Here is a 9,646-nt window from a genome sequence, read left to right on the forward strand (position 1 = left end):
ACCACCTGCTGCGCTGCCAGGTATTGTGTAACGAGAATTCTGGTGCTACTGTCATCGTTGTTACACTACTGTACATGTGTCCTGGATACTGTACAGTACATGTTTCCAATTGACAGCTTCACTTACAGTACTGTTATTTTTTTTCCCACAGTACCAACACCACCACCACCACCACCACCACCTGCTGCGCTGCCAGGTATTGTGTAACGAGAATTCTGGTGTGACTGTCATCGTTACACTACTGTACATGTGTCCTGGATACTGTACAGTACATGTTTACAATTGACAGCTTCACTTACAGTACTGTTATTTTTTTTCCCACAGTACCAACACCACCACCACCACCACCACCACCAGCTGCGCTGCCAGGTATTGTGTAACGAGAATTCTGGTGTGACTGTCATCGTTACACTACTGTACATGTGTCCTGGATACTGTACAGTACATGTTTCCAATTGACAGCTTCACTTACAGTACTGTTATTTTTTTTCCCACAGTACCAACACCACCACCACCACCACCACCACCTGCTGCGCTGCCAGGTATTGTGTAACGAGAATTCTGGTGCTACTGTCATCGTTGTTACACTACTGTACATGTGTCCTGGATACTGTACAGTACATGTTTCCAATTGACAGCTTCACTTACAGTACTGTTATTTTTTTTCCCACAGTACCACCACCACCACCACCACCACCACCTGCTGCGCTGCCAGGTATTGTGTAACGAGAATTATGGTGCTACTGTCATCGTTGTTACACTACTGTACATGTGTCCTGGATACTGTACAGTACATGTTTCCAATTGACAGCTTCACTTACAGTACTGTTATTTTTTTTCCCACAGTACCAACACCACCACCACCACCTGCTGCGCTGCCAGGTATTGTGTAACGAGAATTCTGGTGTGACTGTCATCGTTACACTACTATACATGTGTCCTGGATACTGTACAGTACATGTTTCCAATTGACAGCTTCACTTACAGTACTGTTATTTTTTTTCCCACAGTACCAACACCACCACCACCACCGCCGACACCATCCGAGAGCTCCGGAAGTGGTAATAATTACTTTTTGTTACAGACACACTAGTTTCCTACAGTATTACTGTAATTTTTGTATTTTACAATACTTGTCATCTTTTACACACAGACCGCCTCGTAATTGATACAGAGGCGGAGGAGGAGCTCATTTACATTGAGTCGGGGGAGGAAGAGGAGCCAGATTATAGTAAGTACAGTAGGATTTTCTCAAGCCCATTCTTAAAAGTATTGACCAAGTCCACTTTTATTACTTTTCAGGCAGGGAATTCCAAACATGTACTGTACAGTATTTCCCTCACTGTGAAGACCCCTTTTCGCCTCTGTGCGAAATCGCCTCTACTTCAACAAGAGTTACTGTGCACGTGTCCTCTGTGTCCATCTTATCAAAAACAGTTCCTGTGTATTGTCCCCTTACTGTATACAGTATATTTGTAAAGGTTAATCATGTCCCCTCTTAATCTCCTCTTTTCCAATGTAAACATGCCTAGCCTGCCTTTCCTTGTATTCCATCTTCTCAATCCACTTCATCACTTTGGTCGCCCGCCTCTAAACCTTTTGTAGTTCCACGATATCCATTTTGTATTATGGTGCCCAAAATTGTGCATCCTACCCACCCTCCACTAGCCTAACCCTCCAATCATACTCTGAATCCACACTCTGCATTCTGAATGTCGGGATCCAGACAGCAGGTCTTTTAAATACAGTACTGTATGTCCCCTACCACTGGACAGTCATTCTGCTCCTACTGTATTATGAATATATCTCTGCCTCCTGTAGCACTGTACTACTGTGCAATTTTGTAGTAACTGTACTCTACTGTATTTTGTTTATAATATTTTTTTATTTTCAACTCAGTAATTATTGACAGTGAGGATGAAGATAAAAAACCCTCTCCCCAACTTGGTAAGTAAACTGCAATATTGTACTGTACTGTACATTGTGTTAAACCAATGGGTTGGGTTTGCGTGACCAGCAGTCAGGATTATAGCGGTCAGGTGACCGACAGTGGCATCCTGATTGCAGCAATCCCAACAGGGTGAGGTACGGTATCCTAACCCTCCTCCACTACCCCCTGATTCTGGCCTCGACATTCTCGTCTCTGTGTGCGAAATCTACTCTCCTCCTCCAATTCCTGACTGAATTTTTGCTTTACTGTATTCAACACAGAATACAAAAGTATATTTCATGGAATTTTTGCTTTCACAGGCCCTACACTGTCACAGGCGGTGGCGGAGGAGGAGGACCAGGACTCTATGTCCATCACCTCACTGCACCCATTAAGTAAGTCCAGTCCGGTACATCTTGCCTCTGTAGAGCCAGTTTGAGCAAGGAGAGATTGATTGCTTCTTTTTTTGGTGGGGGCCCAAACCAACCAGTCATTTCAGCCACAGTCGTGTGGCAGACCCTGTTTATATAACATAAGGGTGGTTGGGAGGGCCCAATCACAATTCCATCTTGCACCTCTTTTTTTATTTATTTATCTTTGCATCATGTGATGTTTGGGGAAAATTGTTATAAGTGACATCCTGTCTGCCACTGCACTGCCACTCCTAAATGGGCCAGGTGTTTGTGCCGGCCACTTGGGTCGCTTAGCTTAGTCATCCAGTGACCTCGGTGAAAATTTTAGGACTACAAATAATATTGTGAGGTGTTCAGAATAGACTGGAAATGAGTGGAAATTATGGTCATTGAGGTTAATAACACTATACAGTAGGATCAAAAATACCCCCAAATTCTACGATTTAAGCTGTTTTTGAGAGGTTTTTGAAAAAAAGCACCAGGATCCAAAACAAGTCCGAATCCAAAAGCAAAACACAAAACCCGAAAAATTTCCGGTGCACATCTCTAGTTTTAATAAAGTCCAGGAGGGAAACATTCTCCTAATGAAGACACTGCAAGCAATAGGACACGAGGATGTGCACGGAGACTGGAGGGGGGCGAGGTTCAGGGGGAATTTTAAGAAAAATTACTTCACAGAAAGTGCAGTGGACAAGTGGAATAGCCTCCCATCAGAGGTGATAGAGCCTAAAACAGTAGAGCTACAGTATTTAAACATGCATGGAAGAGACATACATAAGGATATCCTTACAAAGAAATAAGGATCAAATAAGGTTTGATGTAAAAAAAAGGTTAAAAAAAAGAGGCAGATTAGATGGGCAAAGTGGTTCTTACAGTATTTGTCATCAAATTCTATGTTTCTGTATGCAGACCCTCCAACATGACCCGCCGCACTGCTCTGTTTCTAGACTTCCCTCTTAATTTATGATTTCCATCACCTGTGTTGAACTAGTTATATGATAAGAAAGCTGTTTCTTCACAGGTGATGGCAATAATAAATTAAGAGGGAAGTCCAGAACCAGAGCATTTTGTACCTAGTGGGGCGGGTCATGTTGGAGGGTATGTGTATTTCCTGGAATGAACCTTTTTTTTTCACATTAATGTTTTTTTTCACAGGCCCTACACTGGAACAGGCCACGGAGGAGGAGGAGGATGATGATGATGATGATGCTGCTGCATTTAGTGGTAAGAATTATTACTGACATTGATCTGATGCCATCAGAGTAGCACTTTTCATCAGATTTTTCTGGCAAATGCGTAGAAATCGGATGAAAATTGTTTTTGTTTGAACTGGTGATATTGCCCATACAGTAGCAACTGATCACATCCCACATTAACATTTACAGTATCTAGTTACACTTACAGACGATAATACAGTACAGTAGGTAATATTTGATTGGTTGCTACTGTATGGACAACATCCTGTTCTAAAAAAAACACCCATCTTACTCAATTTCTCTCTCTCTCTCTCTCTCTCTCTCACCCCTTGTCACTGTCTCTCCATTCATCTCTCTAGATACTGTCAGTGATGAATTTCCCATTAGGCACGAGAGGCACGTACTGTACCTAGTGGCGGCATCTGTTTGGGGGCCTCAGTTGGATGCTTACAGTATGCTAATACTGTCATCCCAAAAATTACCACTACAGTAACTGCTAAATATTTTAAGTGTACTGTACAATATGCACATACAGTACTGTACAGTATACATAATTCAAAAGAAAAAAGAGTTGCTACCTTATTCTAGTCATAATCACCGGCATACGGGTCACTCACAAATTTTCTGATGGTCTCGGTGGGGTCCCTTGGAATCACCATGCCTGTCACAAGCATACCTTTTTTTACCCACCTGACACTGGGCCTGGACACTAGTGTACTATTACTATACTTTTTACTGTATACTGTATCTTATAATATTCTTCTCTTTTACCCACAGACGACGAGCCAGAATACATTTTTGGTAAATATACTGTACAGTAGCAATAGTTGGTACTGTAATTACAGTATTTTTTTTCTCCAACATTATTTTAAGTCAAACTGATATGACTAACTGTATTTTATCTTTTTACAGTCCGTCGCCAACCAGTGGAGGAGACACCTGGTAATAAAATATAAATACATAATGCACTGTACTGTATTCTAACTTACTGTAACATGTATAACACTGAGCTGATCATCTTCACACCCTCTGACATAACCTTACAGTACATACTGTACTTTCTCTCTTTTTTCACCCTCTTCACTCAACAAATGCATGCTGCCTTTCCTGACTACTGATATAATAGTGTGCAGAGCGTAGCGAGGCACCGTGCCCACCGCATGGCGAGCGAAGCAAGCATAACGAGAATAAGAGACACTATTGCATGATATGTTGTGAATAAAGTTGCAGTACTGTGTGGCGTCATTTCAGATTGGGGAATTACTGTGTGGCCATGCCCCTTCCCAGCAAGAACATGCACCGTTTTGGGATGCACACCGAATGTGCACACTGTTGCTATTTTAAACATACAGTAGGTTGGAGGAGCACCAAAATGAGGACTGCTATGGTTGAGGGGTGATGGTGCTGGGAAAGGGGTACAGGATCAGAGGCGGAAATAGCGTCTGTGCAAGGGGGCAGCATCCAAAAACTTGACTAGGGAATCATATTATTTATGGCTGGCTCTGAGTACAGTCCACTATTATTGATAGTACTCCCTACAACACCACCTACAGTACTGTAACCCTCTTTTTTCTGAAGCGGTCATGAAATGTCATGACTGCTAATACATACAGTAAATGTCTACAGTATTTGTACTGTGGTGTTTTATTCCTTTGACAATTTGTTTATGACCTATTGAAGCTAAACTCTTGTACAGTACTTTATATTTTGAATACCAGCAATACAGTATAATACTGTACCTACAGTATACAGTAATAATTGTATAGTATTTGAATGTGACTAAATGTTTTTTTTTCTCCAATATAGTGCCAATGATTTATGGGGGCCCCAGACAGGGGCAAGATAGGTGGGCTGGCCCAGAAGCGGGCAGGCAGCAGCCCACTTATACAAGAGGTAAACTAAAGCAATGTTTAAATTACCTCGACAGCATACAGTAGTGTTTGATTTACTGTACTGACAATACAGTACTGTACATTGTAAATAACAAGATTGTCTAATATAGAGTAAAGTACTGTATTGCCATTACTACACTGTAAAGTATTCAGTATTTGTTTTGTAATACTGTCCTTTTTTTCCCACAGAACAGTTGCAGCGTGCCGTTCTGCTCCTGCGGGTGGTGGTCCACCTCTTAGTGGACCACTTTTTTAATTTGTTATTAAGATCATTTTAAATTTTTTTTTTTTTTTTAATAAATGTTTGTTATTGTACTCCATTGTATAGTATCTTTTTCTACTGTATAAGATAGGCATACTGTACACCATACAATTATCTGGCAGATAATCTGCAAGATCTGGCTGTTTGTAATGAAATTCTCTCGTAATTTAGCTGTGGTGTACCTCCTGAGTGTGCTGGCGTGCTTTCTGGCCAGTTTGGGGTGATTTGGAGCAAGTTTGGTCGGCCATCTTGCCGACATGTGCTGTCGACTGTTTGGCAAACATGTGTTTTCCCTCCAGCATGTGTGTGTCAGGCATTTTGTGTGTGTCAGGCATTTTGTGTGTGTCAGGCATTTTATGTGTGTCAGCCATTGCTGTGTGGTTCCACAAATGTTAGTGTGTCAAAGTGCTGACCACTGACACCACTATTTCACTTTGGACCGCATGCCTTTTGTGGAACCACACAGCCCAGCATGACTTATTGCTGGGCTGTGTGGTTCCACAAATGTTAGCGTGTCAAAGTGCTGACCACTGACACCACTATTTCACTTTGGACCGCATGCCTTTTGTGGAACCACACAGCCCAGCATGACTTATTGCTGGGCTGTGTGGTTCCACAAATTTTCTTGGAAAACAAATGAACATGAGTGTCTTTACTTTAATACTTTTTTTTTTTTTTTCCACAGATATCTATATACACAAGAAAAGAATGTAACGAAGAACAAACTACTTTTTTGTTTTAATTAACTTTCAAACTTTATTTAAAAAAAACACCTTTTTTTTCTTCAATAAACTTTTAAAAATAGAAGTTTCCTGTGGTTTTTATTAAAATATGAAATGCAAGATGCCTAACCAAGTTGTTTTACATACAGTATACCACTCTTAATTGAATTCCCATCATACAGTAGTACTAATTTATACAGTACAGGAAGTTGGGAATACAAACATTGGAAACCACGTCATGTTTATTTTAAGAAACACTTTATTTACGGACAAAATCATTTGGAACATGTAACATCACACATACTGTACTGTATTGTAATAAGAAAGCCAACATCACACATACTGTACGGTACTTTAATCAAAAGGTAACAGCACAAATACAGTAACAATATCAACTTTAACATTTTTATAATTTATTTTTTTGTGGTGGTGGTGCGGGGTGATGGTTTTTGTACTTTATTTTTAGGTTTTGCTTTTTTGAATTATTTTTCGTTTTTGTCTTTTGCTTTTTAACACTGTCGCATACGGACACCAGAATAGAGGACTGACAACAGCAGCCCCTGGATGGAAACGCAGCCCAAGGCCCCAGATGGACACAGCACAATGGACTCGGCTGCTACTGGATAGATACAGCAGCGCCCAAAAAATCAACAGGAATAAAAGGGGCAACTTGTACCAGGCCCTTACATTACCAGGAATGTGGTGAGCCAAGTTCATGCACTCCCCTTTGAGTAACCGAGCTGCTCCAAGTGGATTCAGCACAGTGCATGCAGCCCCAGAAAATGTACAGGTCATACAGGTACATTGACACAATTTTTTAGCTTCAGCTGTGTGAAGCTGATGTGCTGAAGCTAGGAGGTAGGTAATGATCTGGTTTCATCATAGTCGAGCTTCCAAGTCATTTTCCTCTTCGTTCTCAGCACAGCGTTTATGGTATCCCTTATCTTCCTCTTTTCTGGATCACCAATCCTCACGCGGCGTTCACACCTAGCCATGATGTCATGTACCAGATTTTTGGGCAGCGGAAGTTTGCCCTTGGAACCATCAAAGTTCACACGATTGGCCCACGTCAAGTATTTGTCGTACCGTACATGGTGCTGGAACAGAGAATATGCATATTTCTGAATATGTCCATTTGAAGCTCTGTACAGATGGTCGTCCAGGGAAGTTGAGATGACAGCCAGGGCAATATTGTTCAGAGAGCCTCCGAATGTATTGAGAAGTGGCCTGTGAGCAGGTGTGCTGGTCATCATTGGTGTTCCTGGCAACAGCACACTTGAATCCAGGCCTCTGCGGTCGTCCAGCCCTCTGCGGTACTCCAGGCCTCCTCTGCGGTCGTCCAGGCCTCCTCTGCGGTCCTCCAGGCCTCCTCTGCGGTCCTCCAGTAAATGCACTGTTAATAATCCCTTGATACGTGATATAATAATGCCATAAATCATTATACAGAGTGTGTACTTTATACTATATACAGTATGTGTGTGTGTATATACTGTATATATTCTATCCCAAAAGAGATACCTACTGTATAGGCACTCAGAGACAGCAATGAAGCATTGCCGGCTTATTGTGATGATTACATACTGTATACTGTGTGTGTGTGTTTGTGTGTATGTACAGTATGTATATATATATTACTCTGTATGTAACTTAATGTACTGTATGTACAGTTTAATGTATACAGTAGGTATATAATACAGCATACTGCACATACAGTCTACTGTATATACAGTAATCTGTAAATCTGTAATTTCATAACTGTATCTGATTTCATTATTTTTGGCTCTTCACAGGATATCTCCAATGATAAGAGATGTGAATAAAGAAAAGAGAGTGGAACAGGCACGGCGAAGGATTGAGAGTGGTGAAACATTTGATGATGTCATTTTCACAGATGAATCGTCTGTTGCCCTTGAGCGGTTCTCCAGAATGTCATTCAGGAAACGTAACCATATCTCTTTAAAACCACGCCCAAAGCATCCATTGAAAGTCCATGTATGGGGAGGCATATCACGATTAGGAGCTGGTCCCCTATTATTTTTCGAAGGTACAGTACTATACTTTATTCTGTGCCTGTGTTCTGTAAAAATACATGTTGTACTGTAGAGTACGTGTAACTGCACAATAAAAGGAGTTGCTTATTAATGAACAACATTTTTTGATTTCTGTAGGAATCATGGATAAGAAATTTTTCCAAGAAACAATAGTAGAGGAATGTATGGTGCCATTTGTGAATAAATATTACCCAACTCACCATAGGATATTCCAAGACAATGATCCTAAACACTCCGCCTCAGCCAAATTTATGGAAGAGAAAGGTATGAATTGGGAACGCACACCACCAGAGTGAGTATTCTTTCAACAGTGTACAAGTAAAATTTTGGATAGCACTCTAGTACTGTAAAAAAAAATTTTGTTTAATAAACAGTACAATATTGTATGTTTAATTTTCTCTATTTACTGTAATGTAATTAATTTTTTCTATACGCTTTTTTTTTATTTTTATATAGATCACCAGACATGAACCCAATCGAATTAGTGTGGGCTCAATTGAAGAGGTACGTTAGGAGTGTTGCAAAGCCAACAACAAAACAGCAACTGGTGGATGGGATAAAGAAATTTTGGCTAGAAGTACTCACACCTGAACATTGTAATAATTATATAAATCACCTGTATAAAGTATTACCTGTTGTAGTCGAAAGAAATGGTCAAGCCACAAATATGTAGTTCTGTACTGTATTTTCTGTTTAAAATTTTAAATTGGTGCATTATTAAAAAAAAAGATAAAATTGCCTTTGTCTGATTATTGCATAAACTAATGTAGAATATTATACAGTAGTAATGTTATTGATGTGTATGAACAGTTATTTTCAGTTTTATAAGTCCTGAATAAGAGTACTGTACATTTTGATCAGTGCAGTACATGGAATCGGATGTTGTAATACTTTATTTTTACATTAATATTGATGTTTTTCCAATAAATATTCAATTTTACAGTATGGTACGGTACAGTACATGAGGGTACCTGTACAGTATGATACGTCATTATGGGGGAGAAATACTGTATCCACTAAATGTACAGTAAAATGTTTTTTTCTTATTACAAACACACAAATGCATCTCAGATGGAAATATGCTATACACAGCAGACAGCTTATGGTGACAGAACTTCCCTACTGTATCCCCACCCATAGTCGTGGTATATTTTAGATTGCCTAATGAGACACTCCTGCA

General features: G+C 40.2%; 2 long non-coding RNA genes across 2 annotated transcripts; both read left to right on the plus strand.

Moving 5' to 3' along the window:
- Positions 1-2,214: 2,214 nt before the first annotated feature.
- LOC134929136 (uncharacterized) lies at positions 2,215-4,340 on the plus strand. The gene is made up of 3 exons (XR_010178313.1): positions 2,215-2,325; positions 3,499-3,567; positions 4,317-4,340. It is a non-coding gene; the product is annotated as an uncharacterized LOC134929136 (long non-coding RNA).
- A 110-nt stretch (positions 4,341-4,450) lies between these two features.
- On the plus strand, positions 4,451-5,702 carry LOC134929137 (uncharacterized). The gene is made up of 3 exons (XR_010178314.1): positions 4,451-4,481; positions 5,346-5,432; positions 5,621-5,702. It is a non-coding gene; the product is annotated as an uncharacterized LOC134929137 (long non-coding RNA).
- The last annotated feature ends 3,944 nt before the right edge of the window (positions 5,703-9,646 follow it).

The sequence above is a fragment of the Pseudophryne corroboree genome, chromosome 5, assembly GCF_028390025.1.
Source record: "Pseudophryne corroboree isolate aPseCor3 chromosome 5, aPseCor3.hap2, whole genome shotgun sequence".
In the NCBI taxonomy this organism is placed as follows: Eukaryota; Metazoa; Chordata; class Amphibia; order Anura; family Myobatrachidae; genus Pseudophryne; species Pseudophryne corroboree.